Consider the following 17,789-nt stretch of genomic DNA (forward strand, 5'->3'; position numbering starts at 1 on the left):
GCAATGGCAATTCTTTTTATTTCTACTTTACTTCCAGAATCTCGTGATATAAAGCCACCAAGGTAATTAAAGCTGGTCCTTTGTTCAATTTCTTGGTTACCAATGCACAATTGGCAGTTGGGAGTATCCTGCTGTTTTGATATTACTATACTTCTAGTTTTTTTTTACAGTTGATGGTTAAACCAAAATCTGTACTTGTTTGTACTATTTCATCTGGGAGGATTTGTAGGTCTTCTGCAGCACTTGCTATTAGGGTGGTAGCGTCTGCTTATCTTATATTGTTGATGTTAACACCTCTAATTTTTACCCCATCTAGGTCTTCGATTTCTCTGAGACTCATTTCACTATAGATATTAAATAATTCCGTTGAGGCAACGCACCCCTACTGGGTGTTTTTTATAGACAACCCAATAGTAACAGGGACATTGAAGAGCAGAGAAGGAGACAGATCCTGGAACAGTGTAATAATAACAGGGTTGCCGTGGTGTGAGATTTTAATTTCCCCAAATATTGATTGGCATCTCCCTAGAGCAAGGGTGGAGTTTGTTAGGTGTGTTCAGGAAGGTTTCTTGACACAATATGTAGATAAGCCAACAAGAGGAGAGGCTGTACTTGATCTGGTATTGGGAAATTAATCTAGTCAGGTGTCAGATCTCTCAATAGGAGAACATTTTGGAGATAGTGATCACAATTCTATCTTCTGTACAATAGCTTTGGAGAGGATAGGAACAGACAAGTTAGGAGAGCGTTTAATTGGAGTAAGGGGAATTATGAAGCTATCAGGCACAGTAACACTTCACTGCCCATCTGCTTTCCGCCTTGCCTGAGAAACTGGACTGTCGAGTCAACTGACCTTGAAGATTAGCGGTATTCCTTTTATATTTAGTTGTTCTTTTCAGCGGTAGTGTAGGCTTCATTTTCCAATTGAGAGTTTTAGTTAACGGTCCTGTTTAGCTGAGCGTTTATTGTTCTCTTTTCCCTTCAACACTGTTCACATTAAAGTCTGTGAACTATCGACCCACGTCAGTGTCTCTCACTCCACACTTGGGCCATATCCAAACCGGGTGACAGCAAGTCTCAACAAGCACTGCGACGGAAGGAATGGCGTTAAATGCTATCAAAATGAAATCACAATTAGCTGACACGAGCGTATTCACAAGCGCAATTTCCTTATCTACTGCTCTACCGAATCGATGGCTGTGACAGGAGATTGACGTAGGAGCTCCTGCTGCTGAACGGCTGATCCGGCGCTAAAAGCACACCCGGAGACGAGCCAGGGCTTCTCTGCCGTGCGCCCAGAAACAACATTCCCGGCAGGCTGATCAGCTCTGTTGACAGGTAAGACCCATTCAAGCCAGGGCTGGAGGTCTGGTTGGCATCAAGGGATCTTCCCCTGAAATTGAGAGCCAGATATTGTCACCATGCTACGTGGGACCATTTGTAGTGGAAAAGGCTGTCAGCAAGGTGTCCTATAGATTGTGTCCACCAGCATCACTGAAGATCCACACAGTATTCCATGTTTCCCAGCTCAAGCCGGTTACTACCTCTGCCCTGGTCCCAGTCACTCCACCTCCCCGCCTGGTAGATAGTTCCCCTGTCATCTCAGAGCGCGGCACCTCCTGGCATCTTGCCTGGTATGTGGTAAGGTTCAGTACCTTGTGGACTGGGAAGGGTATGGCCCAGAAGAACGGTGAAGGACATCTTGGACAAGTCACTGATCCGGGACTTCCACCGGACACAAGACTGTGGTGCCTCAGGGGCTGCGCCTAGAGAGGGGGGGCCCTGTCACAAGCATGGACTCGGCAGATCAGCAGATACGACAATTGTGCTTGTGAATATGCACGTGGCAGCTAATTATTATTGCATTGTGATAGCATTTAACTCCATTCATTCCGTCACAGTGCTTGTCGAGACTTGGACACAGAACAGCAACACTTTGCTGCCTGTTTGCTTTCGGCCTTGGGCCATATCCAAACCGGGTGACACTTTATCCAGGTCATTTACAAGAATCACAAAGAGGAGGGGTCCCAGAACACATCCCTGCAGAACACCACTGGTCACTGACCTCCATGCAGAAAACGAATCATCTACAACCACCCTTTGCCTTCTGTGGGCAAGCCAATTCTGGTTCCACAAAGCAAGGTCTCCTTGGATCCCATGCCTCCTGACTTTCTGAAGGAGCCTCGCATGGGGAATCTGATCAAATGCCTTACTGAAATCCATATACACTACATCCACTGCTCTACCTTCATCAATGTGTTTGTTACATCCTCAAAGAATTCATCAGGCTCATAAGGCACAACCTGTCTTTGACAAAGCCATGCTGACTATCCCTAATTAGATTATATCTCTTCAAAAGCTCATAAATCCTGCCTCTCAGGATCTTCTCCAACAACTTGCCCATCACTGGTCAGACTTACTGGTGTATCATTTCCTGGGTTATCTCAACTCCCTTTCTTGAACAAAGGAACAACATTTGCAACCCTGCAGTCCTCCGGTACTTCCTCCATCCCTATTGATGACGCAAAAATCATCACAAGAGGCTCCGTAATCTCCTCCCTCACTTCCCACAATAGCCTGGGGTATACCTCATCCAGTCCCGGTGACTTACCTAACTTAATACTTTTCAAAAGCTCCAGCACAACCTCCTTCTTAATCTCTAGTTTAGTGGTCGCCAAACTTTTTAAGCCCAAGATCCCCTACCTTGGCCTTAGTGAAAGGCAAGATCGATTTACTAAATTGTTTAATCGCATGCATGCTCACCAGGCAGAAAAGACGGGAAGAAAAACCCTGCAACCCAGAAACAACCTCTCTTTACAAACAGCTTTCTGTAGCGGGAGTACTGCTATATTACCATTATCTTAATTAGTATTACTTATTTTTATAATGCTCACATTACAACACCTTTGATTCTATGTTTCATTATTTAATTTTATTTCAACACGAAAAATAAATGAATAAAAATTGACTGTTGCACTCAGTGTGATGACTGGGGCTGAATACTTTCTGCTCGTTCCCTGAAATTTGGCTCACAACTACAGACAGCCAGTCTGAGACAGTCTGTGAGGTGTCTGTCAGTAAGACAGCTCCAGTACTTAGATTCCGTAATTTTCATCTGTTGCAGCACAGTAACCTCGCAAACCTCCTGACAGACTGAATATTTGAATAGACAGTTTCCTTTGTTAGACTGAATGTTGAATCTGCCCCGTTTTTCAGGTGTTTTGTATTGGTAAACTGTTAATGAGACACTAGTATAAGTCTCAGAGGTACGCAAGATAATGACACCATTGTTTTGTTGTTTCCCAGTTATTTACATTTGGGGAATGTTGGAATTTACGGTGTTGTAATGTGAGCATTATAAAGATAAGTTAATACAAATTAGGATAATGGTAATATAGCAATACTGCTTCTACAGAAAGCTGTTTGTAGAGAGAGGTTGCTCCTTGTTTAAGTTAAACCATCTTTATCTTATAAAGGCAGAAGGTGCATATGTGAGATCTAGAAAACAATGGCTGGAAGAGGGTGAACAAAGTACAGTTTATTTCTTTCAATTAGAAAAACAGCGTGCCCAATTCAATTCCATTCATCAGCTTAATATTGATGGTGAGATTACAGAGGACTCTTTAAAAAATAGCAAAATATTGTTCTGCATTTTACAGTAAACTGTATAGCTCAAAATATTGTGAAGCATCTACACTACATTTCATGAATGATATTAATATTCTTAGGAACCTATCCAATGATCAGAAAGACTGTGTGATGCTCTTATTACCTTGGGAGAGGTTAAGGCTGCCGTTTCAAATTTAAAAAAAACAATAAGTTGCCGGGTGTGGACGGTCTGACGGCAGAATTTATTAGATGTTTTTGGACACCCTAGCTCCCTTTTCACTAAAATTGTTTTTAGAATGTATTGATGAGGAATTTCTTCCTACTTCTTTTAACACTTTAATTCCTAAACCAAGAAAAGATAAATTATTTATCGATAATTGGCGTCCTAGTTGCCTTCTCAATAGTGAATATAAAATTCTGGTCCAAATCTTTGCTAACAGAATGAAAGCAGTTTTACCATTTACTATTGATGAAACACAGTCAGGTTTCATGAAGGGTCGTCATATCTCTAATAATGTCAGATTAGTTTTAGATCTTACTGATTATTCTCATCTTGTTCAAAATGATAGTTTTTGTTAGAGTGAGTTTTTTGGGTAGATGATTTGTTTACAGTTAAATGACTTTGGCCACCAGACTTCTATTTGACAAAGTACTGTGGATTGAGTCCACAACAATGTGCTTCCTAAAACCGTGTGAATACCAGATGCTTCTGATGCTGTAGTTTCGAAGACAGTATTATCTATACATTATAAATATTAATTATCTTCTATGTTAGCATGTAAAATGCCAAATAAATATATTGTGGATTTTAATTGCATTCTTAAAGGCTGTGGATACCAACAGAGACATTTTGGCGTCGGAAGGAAAGGATGGAGTTAGGTGGGGTGATATTTTGTATGTAGCTTCAATAGGAAGTGTTGTCTGTGCATTGTCTATAACTTTTCAAGTAGCGATTGCCTTTGTGTTTAGCATATAAATATCGAGCCCACATTGGACTAGCAGACCTTTCTCCCGAAAGCGTCTCCGTCCGTAGATGCCTGCTGTACCTTGTTGTGTCGAATAAAGAAGCTGCTTTGTTTCTACCAGTGACTCTGTCTCTCCTGTGATTTCATCCACACTACAACATTTGGTGTCAGGAGTGGGATACTTCGTGACCCGTTGTGGGGCCAGCGTTCCTAGCAGTCTAAGTTGGTGAGTATTTTTCTAAAATAACACTCACGCTTGGATCTGTTCGGACGGGAACACGAAGTGTCACTAACGTGGAGAGCTGAACTGGTAGATATAAAAGTAGGGTGTGTGTTTGCATGTGTGTTTATGTAAGTGAGGAATCTTTGCATGTTAACTTGGTGAGACTTGGACCACCAGTTGCGAAAGGTGGTAACCGACGGTACGGTTCGAGACGCCGGAGTGGGGGCGCGTATCCTTGTTCGGGAGCTGCATTTTAGTGTATGTGTTTGCAAGTGTGATGCAAGGGAATACAGCGGACATCATGAGTTCGGGTACTCAAAAGTGGCAAATTGTGGAATACATGCTCTGCGGTTGTACATAGAACATAGAATAGTACAGCACATTACAGGCCCTTCGGCCCACAATATTGTGCCGACCCTCAAACCCTGCCTCCCATATAACCCCCCACCTTAAATTCCTCCATATACCTGTCTAGTAGTCTTTTAAACTTCACTAGTGTATCTGCCTCCACCACTGACTCAGGCGGTGTATTCCACGAACCAACCACTCTCTGAGTAAAAAACCTTCCTCTAATATCCCCCTTGAACTTCCCACCCCTTACCTTAAAGCCATGTCCTCTTGTGTTGAGCAGTGGTGCCCTGGGGAAGAGGCGCTGGCTATCCACTCTATCTATTCCTCTTGTTATCTTGTACACCTCTATCATGTCTCCTCTCATCCTCCTTCTCTCCAAAGAGTAAAGCCCTAAGTATGTACTGTTTAACTGTTACCCGTCTTTTATATATTTTGCGTGGTGTGGGTATTACTATGGAGATATCTCAGGGAGAGGTTTTACCCAGATAGATCAACTAGAATGGCACCTGTTGAAGTCAGGCAACGTCAGGTTGAGAACCCTGATGATCCCAGCCAGCTTTTGACCTTGATTACGACTATTCATAAGCCCTTCACCCCCGGGGAGAAACAGAGCATTTTGTCCGAGTTGCCCTCACTTAAAGTCGCCTGTGGGAATTCAGAATTCTGGCGCAAGCTCGAGGAAATGGTTGAAATTTACCAGATGCACCCTAAAGATACACACGTGTTAGTGAAAGCGAAGTGCCCGAGGAATATGTGGGACAGGAGGGCCCAGGGGGCGCGGGATGGTACGTGGGCAACTACCGGGTGCGCCAGTAATGAAGAAAGATATCGCTCTTTTACAGGGGAAGTGAGGCAGCGGCTGGGGGAGAGGTGAGAGTAGCTGGGGAGCGATAATGGCAGTGATTCAAAAAGCTGACCAGACAGCCATGGATTAGAAACATAGAAACATAGAAAATAGGTGCAGGAGTAGGCCATTCGGCCCTTCGAGCCTGCACCGCCATTTATTATGATGGTGGCTGATCATCCAACTCAGAACCCCGCCCTAGCCTTCCCTCCATACCCCTCACCCCCGTAGCCACAAGGGCCATATCTAACTCCCTCTTAAATATAGCCAATGAACTGGCCTCAACTGTTTCCTGTGGCAGAGAATTCCACAGATTCACCACTCTCTGTGTGAAGAAGTTTTTCCTAATCTCGGTCCTAAAAGGCTTCCCCTCTATCCTCAAACTGTGGCCCCTCGTTCTGGACTTCCCCAACATCGGGAACAATCTTCCTGCATCTAGCCTGTCCAATCCCTTTAGGATCTTATACGTTTCAATCAGATCCCCCCTCAATCTTCTAAATTCCAACGAGTACAAGCCCAGTTCATCCAGTCTTTCTTCATACGAAAGTCCTGCCATCCCAGGAATCAATCTGGTGAACCTTCTTTGTATTCCCTCTATGGCAAGGATGTCTTTCCTCAGATTAGGGGACCAAAACTGCACACAATACTCCAGGTGTGGTCTCACCAAGGCCTTGTACAACTGCAGTAGTACCTCCCTGCTCCTGTACTCGAATCCTCTCACTATAAGTGCCAGCATACCATTCGCCTTTTTCACTGCCTGCTGTACCAGCATGCCCACTTTCAATGACTGGTGTATAATGACAACCAGGTCTCGTTGCACCTCCCCTTTTCCTAATCGGCCACCATTCAGATAATAATCTGTTTTCCTATTTTTGCCACCAAAGTGGATAACTTCACATTTATCCACATTAAATTGCATCTGCCATGAATTTGCCCACTCACCCAACCTATCCAAGTCACCCTGCATCCTCTTAGCATCCTCCTCACAGCTAACACTGCCACCCAGCTTCGTGTCATCCGCAAACTTGGAGATGCTGCATTTAATTCCCTCATCCAAGTCATTAATATATATTGTAAACAACTGGGGTCCCAGCACTGAGCCTTGCGGTACCCCACTAGTCACCGCCTGCCATTCTGAAAAGGTCCTGTTTATTCCCACTCTTTGCTTCCTGTCTGCTAACCAATTCTCCACCCACACCAATACCTTAGCCCCAATACCGTGTGCTTTAAGTTTGCACACTAATCTCCTGTGTGGGACCTTGTCAAAAGCCTTTTGAAAATCCAAATATACCACATCCACTGGTTCTCCCCTATCCACTCTGCTAGTTACATCCTCAAAAAATTCTATGAGATTCGTCAGACATGATTTTCCTTTCACAAATCCATGCTGACTTTGTCCGATCATTTCACCGCTTTCCAAATGTGCTGTTATCACATCCTTGATAACTGACTCCAGCAGTTTCCCCACCACCGATGTTAGGCTAACTGGTCTATAATTCCCCGGTTTCTCTCTCCCTCCTTTTTTAAAAAGTGGAGTTACATTAGCCACCCTCCAATCCTCAGGAACTAGTCCAGAATCTAACGAGTTTTGAAAAATTATCACTAATGCATCCACTATTTCTTGGGCTACTTCCTTAAGCGCTCTGGGATGCAGACCATCTGGCCCTGGGGATTTATCTGCCTTCAATCCCTTCAATTTACCTAACACCACTTCCCTACTAAACATGTATTTCACTCAGTTCCTCCATCTCACTGGACCCTCTGTCCCCTACTATTTCTGGAAGATTATTTATGTCCTCCTTAGTGAAGACAGAACCAAAGTAATTATTCAATTGGTCTGCCATGTCCTTGCTCCCCATAATCAATTCACCTGTTTCTGTCTGCAGGGGACCTACATTTGTCTTTACCAGTCTTTTCCTTTTTACATATCTATAAAAGCTTTTACAGTCTGTTTTTATGTTCCCTGCCAGTTTTCTCTCATAATCTTTTTTCCCCTTCCTAATTAAGCCCTTTGTCCTCCTCTGCTGAACTCTGAATTTCTCCCAGTCCTCAGGTGAGCCACTTTCTCTGGCTAATTTGTATGCTTCTTCTTTGGAATTGATACTATCCCTAATTTCTCTTGTCAGCCGCGGGTGCACTACCTTCCTTGATTTATTCTTTTGCCAAACTGGGATGAACAATTGTTGTAGTTCATCCATGCAACCTTTAAATGCTTGCCATTGCATATCCACCGTCAATCCTTTAAGTGTCATTTGCCAGTCTATCTTAGCTAATTCACGTCTCATACCTTCAAAGTTACCCCTCTTTAAGTTCAGAACCTTTGTTTCTGAATTAACTATGTTACTCTCCATCTTAATGAAGAATTCCACCATATTATGGTCACTCTTACCCAAGGGGCCTCTCACGACAAGATTGCTAATTAACCCTTCCTCATTGCTCAAAACCCAGTCCAGAATAGCCTGCTCTCTAGTTGGTTCTTCGACATGTTGGTTCAAAAAACCATCCCGCATACATTCCAAGAAATCCTCTTCCTCAGCACCTTTACCAATTTGGTTCACCCAATCTACATGTAGAATTACGCAGGATTATACAGAATGTAAATATCGAGCATATGAGGAGTATTCAGGGTTGGAAAATCCAGGGAGGGACGACCCAGTCTTCCAGAAAATGCTGAAGGAAGGCCTGAGCTCAGCCCAACAGGAAGTTTTAGATTTAGGCATAACAGTAGTGTCCACCTACTCTGCGATAGTTTCGTTGGCCAGTGAGATAGACCAAAGGAAAGGCAAGAGAAATCGTAAAGTAGGTATAGTGGATGCAGCTGCTGTGATGTCCCGGAGAGTTTGTTTTGCTTGCCGGCAGCCAGGGCACATAGCAAAAGACTGCTGGACCAGGTATAAGACAGTGAAGGAGTTGATATGCTACAGCTGTGGCCTATTGGGACATGGCTGGAGACAGTGTCCAAAAGGGAGGGTGAAAACCCAGGCGAAGGTCATGGCAGACACCCAGTCACTCACCCCATCAGCAACCAGTCTGACTGTTGATCAGATCAAAGGGTTAGTAATGGCGCCTCTTGAGGTAGAAAAAGATATGGCAGCTCCACTGCCAGCGCTGGTGACTCACGGATGTACACAACAGTATTATTAGGGGGACAAAAATGCAATATGTTAGTGGACACAGGGGCATCGGTATCGATAACAGATTCACCCTTACCAACAACAGGAAAGGCCCGTTATATCAGGGGTGTAGGAGGGAAAACAGTAAAAGCAGAAAGAAGCGAGAAGCAAATACTAGAAATCGGGGGAGTGCAGATTCCAGTGTATTTCTGGGTATGTCCAAATAATGAGGGCACGATTCTTGGAATAGACATCCTAAGGGAAGCAGGAGCTGTTATAGATTCAGGAAAGAGAGAAATAATATGGACGAGTCAGGGGGCAGCGAACGCGCACAACCAACAGAATACACAAGCAAGATTGTGAGCAAGTAAAGATAGACCCAGTTAAAATAGAGGAGGGTCTGTATAAACCCCCTCAGCAGGACCCTATACAAACTGACACACTGACCGCTGTTCAGAATATAGCGAAGGAACAGAAACAACAGGGGATACTCAGAGAGACTGCGGCCATTCCAGAACATAAAGTTTTCCCAGTTCCTCCGAGGGCAGACATTACTGCGAATAAAGCAGCAGGGGAACAAGAGGCAATTGAGATTGCAAGTGTGCAGGAGGAAACGACAGAAGCCAGTTTAGTAAAATTATATGAAGAGGTAGAGGCAGAAGAGAAGGAAAAATGGAGGAGAAAAGGAGCAAAGGAGGGATCAGATGGGTGCTGGACACACAGGGAGGAAAGAGTCGCGGTGGCCCCACCCTGTATTAGACAGATACTACTAAAGTTATATCATGGGGTGATGCATGAGGGAAGGCAGAGCATGATCACAACCCTCCAGCAGGACTGGTGGTGGCCAGGGATGTTGAGAAATTCTGCCGCCGTTGTATCATTTGTGCCCAGCATAACCCTGGTAAGGGCAGAAAGCTGCAGCTGGCAAATCAGCCTCAGCCGAGGGGACCCTGGGGAAACATCCAGATAGACTTCACAGGGCCCCTGCTAAAAAGCAGGGGGAAAAGTTACTGTCTAATAATTAAGGATCACTTCACCCGGTGGGTGGAGGCTTTCCCAACAAGGGACCGCACCGCTGCATGGATCCTAGTTCAGGAAATCCTCCCAAGCTGGGGAACCCCAGTCCAGGTGGATTCAGATCATGGAGCACATTTCACGGGGAAAGTGATGAAGGAAATGTGCCGACTTTTAGGGATTGGACAACGGTTCCATGTACCGTACCACCCCCAGAGATCAGGGATGGTAGAAAGGATGACCCGAACAATCAAGAATGTGTTAGCCAAAGCTAAAGCTGAGACAGGAAAGACATGGGTGGATGTATCACCAGGAATCCTGATGAGATTGCGTGCAACTCTGAACCGCACGTTGAGTCTCAGCCCCTAGGAACTATTGATGGGGCAAGCAGTGTGACTCCCCTATGGGGTAATTAAGGGTTGTGGGGAACCTGGGGCTTAGAAGGATGGAACGACCCAATATGTGAAAGACCTTTGTAACCAACTTAAAAGTATTAAAGGACGGAGCAAAACAACAACAGCGAATCGCTGATCAGAGAGATCCAGAGGGAAAGGGGATAGTCCTTCCACAGCCCGGCGACCAAGTTATGGTGAGGGTGCTGCCAGAAAGGCCAGGGTTTGCCCCCAGGTGGATAGGACCACAGACGCTACTCTTAACCAATGATACGTGTGTCTGTGTACAGACTCGGTGAGGCAGCCAGTGGAAACACTGGACTCAGGTTAAAGCATACAACTCTCCCTCTTGTTGATCCTACAGACAGAGTGGGGGATCAAGTGTACCCAGTAACCATGTAATTACAGAGAACCTAAGAGAGGAACACCAGTCGGCCATGCCAGACCTGACCACAGCTGATGAAAACATACCCAGAGGGAACGCAAAGGCAGAAAACACCGAAAGCATGGCAGAAGACGCTGAGAATGTGTTGGAAAACCATGAATAGCCTGCTAAAGTGTGATGATGATGGTACTCTGTAAAGAAGGCTGGTTGCTGAAGGTAGATGATTAATTTTATAGCATAGTACAGAAATTTATTGGGAAATAGTTGGGGAGGGATTTTTTGAGTTAAAGCAGAGACGGCAAGTTGCACCATTTCGATGGCATTTCAGACTGCACATGGCGTCTGAAAGCAGTCGCCCCGAGTCTGAGGAGCTGAGCCCTTTTCACCAGTTGAGCCAGTGATCAACCAGACAGTTCGGAAGGGGGTGCCACCGGGGAGAGGTCCTTGCAGACGTTTACGTAGAGGCTACCCCAACCCCTTCCTGTATATCGACGAGAGAGCCTGTGGGTGCTCCTGGAAGGAGAGTTTCAGTGACCAGAGGATAAAGCACTGAAGACAAAGGAGTGGAATTAAGCTGCAGTCAGCCTGTGGGGAGAGCGACAGGCACACGAAAGGAGCCGCTTTTCTAAAGACTTGGAACAGCCTCACTGCTGAACGTTTGGTAGGTAGCGATTAGGTAATGCCAGGATAGATAGAGGCACATAAGATTGTGGGGGCGGGAGGTGGATTTCAAGACGGCATTTTTGCTGCCTTATTTGAGCAGATACTCCTAGGTTGGCCTTTCCTGATACAAATTGAATTTTGTCCAGGAGGGTCAATAGGAGGAAATGTTAGAGTGAGTTTTTGGGTAGATGATTTGTTTACAGTTAAATGACTTTGGCCACCAGACTTCTATTTGACAAAGTACTGTGGATTGAGTCCACAACAATGCGCTTCCTAAAACGGTGTGAATACCAGATGCTTCTGGCGCCGTAGTTTGACCTGATGCTGTAGTTTCGAAGACAGTATTATCTATACATTATAAATATTAATTGTCATCTATGTTGGCTCGTAAAATGCCAAATAAATGGATTGTGGATTTAATTGCATTCTTAAAGACTGTGGATACCAACCCAGACACGTTGGCGTCGGAAGGAAAGGATGGAGTTAGGTGGGGTGATATTTTGTATGTAGCTTCAATAGGAAGCATTGTCTACGCATTGTCTATAACTTTTCAAGTAGCGATTGCCTTTGTGTTTAGCATATAAATATCGAGCTCACATTGGGCTAGCAGAGCTTTCTCCCGAAAGCGTCTCCGTCCGTAGATGCCTGCTGTACCTTGATGTGTGGAATAAAGAAGCTGCTTTGTATCTACCAGTGACTCTGTCTCTCCGGCTATTTCATCCACGCTACAACAGTCTTATACTGTTTTTAGATTTCTACAAAGATTTTGATACTATTGAGCATCAGTTTATCTTCTCTGCTCTTGGTAAAATTGGATTTAGTCCATTATTTTGTAAGGCTGTTAAGGCTTTGTGCACAAACGCTAATACAGACATCCCACCCTGCAAAAACTCATTTCAGGAAGGTAGCACCATCAATTTGCGGGAGACTCCCGGAACTTCCGGGAGAGGTGGGATGTCTGCAATATAAAGTACCTCCTTAGCAGCTAGCCAGCTAGTTTAAATAACGTTAACTATGCTAATGAACGAATGACAATGTTAAACTCACCTCAACGTGTCTTACATTTTAACCCACCATGGGCAATAGAAAAGTCACTGTTGCAAACACTGCAGCGAGCAACACTGTCATTATTTTGACCCCCATTAGGCAGGGGTACACTTTAGTGTAGTCCAGGGTGACGTACGTTTTATATTTTCTTATTTTGGAACACTCTGCCATGGCACGCGCTCGCTCTTGTGGTCTCTCTCGCGCTCGCTCTCGTGGTCTCTCTCGCGCTCGCTCTCTCGCTCGCTCTCGTGCTCTCTCTTGCGCTCTCTCTCTTGCTTGCTCGCTCTCAAAAAATTGATTTCCGGGACATTGGATATAATCTGCAGGCATCAGGGAGCCACTATTAATATGCGGGAGACTCCCAGAACTTCCGGCAGAGGTGGGATGTCTGCCAATAGTTCTATAAAGTTGAAGTTGGGGGCTTCACCGAGGTTTGATGTGAATAGCGGGGTGAGACAAGGTCGTCCTATCTCACCTTATTTATCCCTTTTATGTGCTCAGCTGCTCACCTATTCCATCGAGTCTAGTCCTCTGAAAAGCATTTCCTGTGCAAATTCCAATTTTCTGATTAGTCAGGTTGCAGACGATACGACTCTCTTCTTAAATGATGCTTCAGAAATCTCATTGGCTTTAAACTGTATTTCTGTTTTTTTCCCAAAGCCTCAGGCCTCTGTTGAAATATTCACAAATGTGAATTGTTTCTTCTTAAAGACTGTACTCAATCTACTTATGTACTTATCTTTGTAAGACCAGGTTTTGCTTTGTAAAGCAGAAGGTCTTTCTAGGCTTGTATATATAACTCTCCCCTTATACATCGATTAAAAAAAATCTGTAAAATGATAGACACCATGTTGTTTAACTTTTTATGGAAAAACAAAGTTCATTATATAAACAATCTGCTCACATGAATAGTTATGACAAGGGGGTCTAAATTTTCTTGATTCTGAGAGTCTTAATAACACTTCTAAAATTATTTGGATTAAGCAATTTTTACGTAATCCTACTTCGATACCGAATTGTATTCCTTCTTTTGTCTTTTCCCAGGTTGGTGGATTGAAATTTTTTCTTTTATGTAATTACAAAATAGACAAAGTTCCTCTCCGATTATCTGTTTCAGAAACAGATGCTTTTATCTTGGTCTTTGATTTACAAACACAATTTTTCTCCTTATAGTTACTTTATCTGGAATAACCACAACATAACTTATAAGAATGAATCTTTGTTTCATAAAGATTGGTTTGATAATATTTTGTTAGTTAAACAGTTATTTATTTCAAGTGGTACTTTATTGAGTTACACTGAGTTTTTATCCACCTTTGAATCTCCTGTGACTCCAAAAGAATTTGCTGTTGTTATGGATGCAATTCCCTCTGGTGTAATTATGTTGTTTAGAAATGCATCATATTTGGTGTTTGAATTACCCAGCTTGGATCCATCCAGTAGAGCTGTAGGAAAGATTTGTTTTCCTTCGTCTTTTAAAAAAAATTATAGAGGTCTTAGAAGTCTGTTTCAAAAAGACATTACTTCTATTCCTATGGCTGCTTGTTTTTCGAATAGTCGCTTTTGGAATCTGAGGTGGAGGAGTATTTGGGGCTTATTTAATAAATTTTTATTGAGGAATAAAATTAAAGAAATTTCATTTAAAATTATACAAAGATATTATCCAACCAATGTTTATTTGACAAGTTTAATTCTGATATTGAAACTAACTGTTCTTTTTGTGGTTTATATCCAGAGGATTTAATTAATCTGTATTGGGATTGTGAATATGTTAAAACATTTCGGGTTGATGTTGTCAATTTATAGATCAATATATTAATGTGGATTTTACTTTTTGCTTTGAAAATGTCTTATTTGGGTTTAATAATAATACCAAATCTCATAGGGATCATTTCTTTATCATGAATCTTTTGTTAATTTACAGCAAATGTTATATCCATAAATGCAAATACAGCAATAAGAAACTTACATTTATATTTTTTATGTCACTTCAAACTATACGTTAATGCTCTGAAAACCTCCCATAACCAGAAAGCTGTAGAGTGTACAAATTTATCAACGTTTCCGGGAAAGTAATTTCTGTAAATGTTTCTGTCTTCTGACTCCTTTCAGATTTAGTTCCTTCTGTCCAACAGTATTTACAGTGGATTTTCTTGTTTATTTGTATATTTAAAGTTGATAGTTATATACTTGTTGCTGCTTATGTGTGATTCCCTTTAGCATATGTTTAGTGTTTTTGTACGTATTCAATAAAAATGTAATTTAAAAAAGAGGTTGCTTCCGGGTTGCAGGGTTTTACTTCCGGTCTGATCGACCGCAGTGCGCAGAAAGAACGGAACTAAACCCCCGCAACCCGGAAACAATTTCTCTTTACAAACAACTTTGAGCATTGGGAGTATTGTTACATTACCATTACCCTAATTAGTATTACTTATTTTTATAATGCTCACATTACAACAGTATTTGTGTATTTATTTTTCATTTTTTCCACGATCTACTGGGATGAAATTAAGTGTATTGCAGTACCGCTTTCAACCAGAGGGCGGGGATGGCGAGCGGCCCAAAGGTCAGTTTCACGGTGCAGGATCGCCGCCTGCTGCTGAAAACCGGTACTGCAGGAAGAGCAGAAACAAAATGTAATTGCTGGGAACAGGCGCAAGAATTTATCGTGTCCGGAATGTGGGCATCGGCAGCAGGAACAACATTTACTGCCCATCGACTGCCCTTGAGAAGGTCAAAACGAGCGACTTCAGCTGACAACATTTTGTAAGTTAACGACCAGTTACAACCTTTTGTTTCTGCTTTACCACCACCCATACAAAGCGTTCCACGCACTCGCCACTCTCTGTGTAAAAATCTACCTCTGACAACCCCCTATACTTACCTCCAATCTCTTAACATTATGCTCCCTCCTATTAGCTATTGCTGCCCCGGGAAATACTTCCTATGGCTGACCAGCCTCTGTGTGAAAATTCCTGTCACATCTTTTCCTTCTCACTTTATACATCAGTTCTCGATTCCCCAGTCCGGGGAAAAAATGGGTCTGGCTAATTAAAACTGTCACAAGAGTTTGAACCTCATCACCAACGACTCAGGACATAACTTGAAATATCAAGTAAATCTAGCCTTAAACACTAGCATCAGTGACGGTGACATTTTTACAGGATTGTTGTAAAAACCCATCCAATTCGGGTGTCACGGCAGCCCAGCAGTTAGCGTAACGCTATTACAGTGCCAGTGACCCAGGGTCAATTCCCACTGCAGTCTGTAAGTTTGCATTTTCTTCCTGTGACTGCGTGATTTTCCTCCGGATGCTCCGGTTTCCTCCCACATTCCAAAGATGTGTAGGTTGGGGTTAGTAAGTTTCGGGCATGCTATGTTGGTACCAGAACTGTGTCCAGCGCCCAGGACAATCCTCAGACTGTGGTGGTGATTGACGCACAACGACCCATTTCACTGTATGTATCGATGTACGTGTGACAAGCAAAGCTATTTGTTAACTTTAAATTCACGACTGATGTTGAAGGGAGGACATCAGCCTTCCTCACCCCCTCTGGACTGGACGTAACTTCAGATTCTTGTCAATGTGGTCGTCCCTGAGATTGCCCCACTGAGCTGGTCAAGTCACCGGGCCTAGGGGAGACAAAATGGGCCACGCATGCAGAGTGATCACCCTGGAGTACGACAGTAAAAGGCTTTGAAAAGAAACCTGGTTAGCAGCTGACTTGAATCTGTCTGTCAGAGAGTGAAGAACACATTTACAGCATTTGGTATCGAAGGAAGTCAAAATTACAAATGAGAAGGCAACGGGATAGAATTACAGTCGTGTGTTATTAGACCGAACCCACACAAGGAGCTGTAGTGATGTAAGACAGGATTTCCCAGTGTGGGTCAAGAATTTGAAGATCCTTCCTCTCCCAGGGATGAGGTCTTTGGAGCTTTAGTTGGTGTTTCTGTAGCTCTGGGATTTTACGGGATGGGGTTGCTTTCCCCCTGCCCAACCCTCCTTCCTTTGTAGCCGGGCTGGGGACAGCCTGTGGTGGCTACCTGGGATCTTTCTGTGCATAAGTTGGTCTCAGATGTGGGCTGCACTAGAGAGCATTTGGTCGACTGCTAAAGCTACCAGAGAAATGAGACCCGGGCAGCATCACTAAATATCATCAACAGGTAAAAGAAAACCAGAAACCAGTCGTGTGGGCCTTAAATGCCACGACATTGAACCCAGAGAGTACGTGTTGCTGCGGACATTTAAAAGAAAGAACTGTTTGGAACCTCGATTTGAAGGGCCATTTCAGTTTTTGCTGGTCACTAACACAGCCATCAAGGTAAGAGACAAACCGTCATGGATTCACACCTCTCACTGTAAGACGGTGCCTAACCATGGCAGTTGGATTAGATCATGTCCTTTCCCTGCCACGAACTCTCAAGCTGCTGGGTGTGTACGGCTGTCCTGGCACATGTAGAAATGGATGTGTCCTTCACTGAAACAGAGATGAACTGTGACTTTAATTGGTCCGAGCCGTCAGCCCAGGGTATTTCTGGTACAATGATGATGAGACTGAGAAACATAGACCCCTTCATCCCCTTATCAGATGGGCAGAATGTCACTGGGGGATGGGGATGTAAACTTGGAACCAACCAGTGTTTCAGAGGACGGTGTATACCTCTGTAAGACAATAACCCCAGAGTAAAAAGGACTTGGTGTTACATAGAAATATAGAAAACCTACAGCACAATACAGGCCCTTCGGCCCACAAAGCTGTGCCGAACATGTCCTTACCTTAGAACTACCTAGGCTTATCCACAGCCCTCGATTTTCCTCAGCTCCATGTTCCTATCCAGGAGTATCTTGTCCCTGGGGAATGTAACACTTCCCTAGGGAGCCGGTAAAGCAGCACAGGAACTGATTAACATGACATCAGCACTGGAAAAGTTTGTAAATTAAACTGCATATGCTCTCAATCCAAGCCAATAAGCAGTATCTAAATTGTCGGCAAAATTGGTGAGGGTCCATTGCAAATCCAAAACGCTTTGGACTTTGAGAAAGGAACCATGTATGCCCAGATTGGACAAGAATGTTGTACTTACAAACGACATGAATCAGGACAACAGAACTCACTTCACAGATCACATCCTAGAGGCCACTAGGAAGATTAAGGGAATAGGAACCCAATTCCACAATG

Source organism: Mobula birostris, unplaced genomic scaffold, assembly GCF_030028105.1.
Source record: "Mobula birostris isolate sMobBir1 unplaced genomic scaffold, sMobBir1.hap1 scaffold_536, whole genome shotgun sequence".
In the NCBI taxonomy this organism is placed as follows: Eukaryota; Metazoa; Chordata; class Chondrichthyes; order Myliobatiformes; family Myliobatidae; genus Mobula; species Mobula birostris.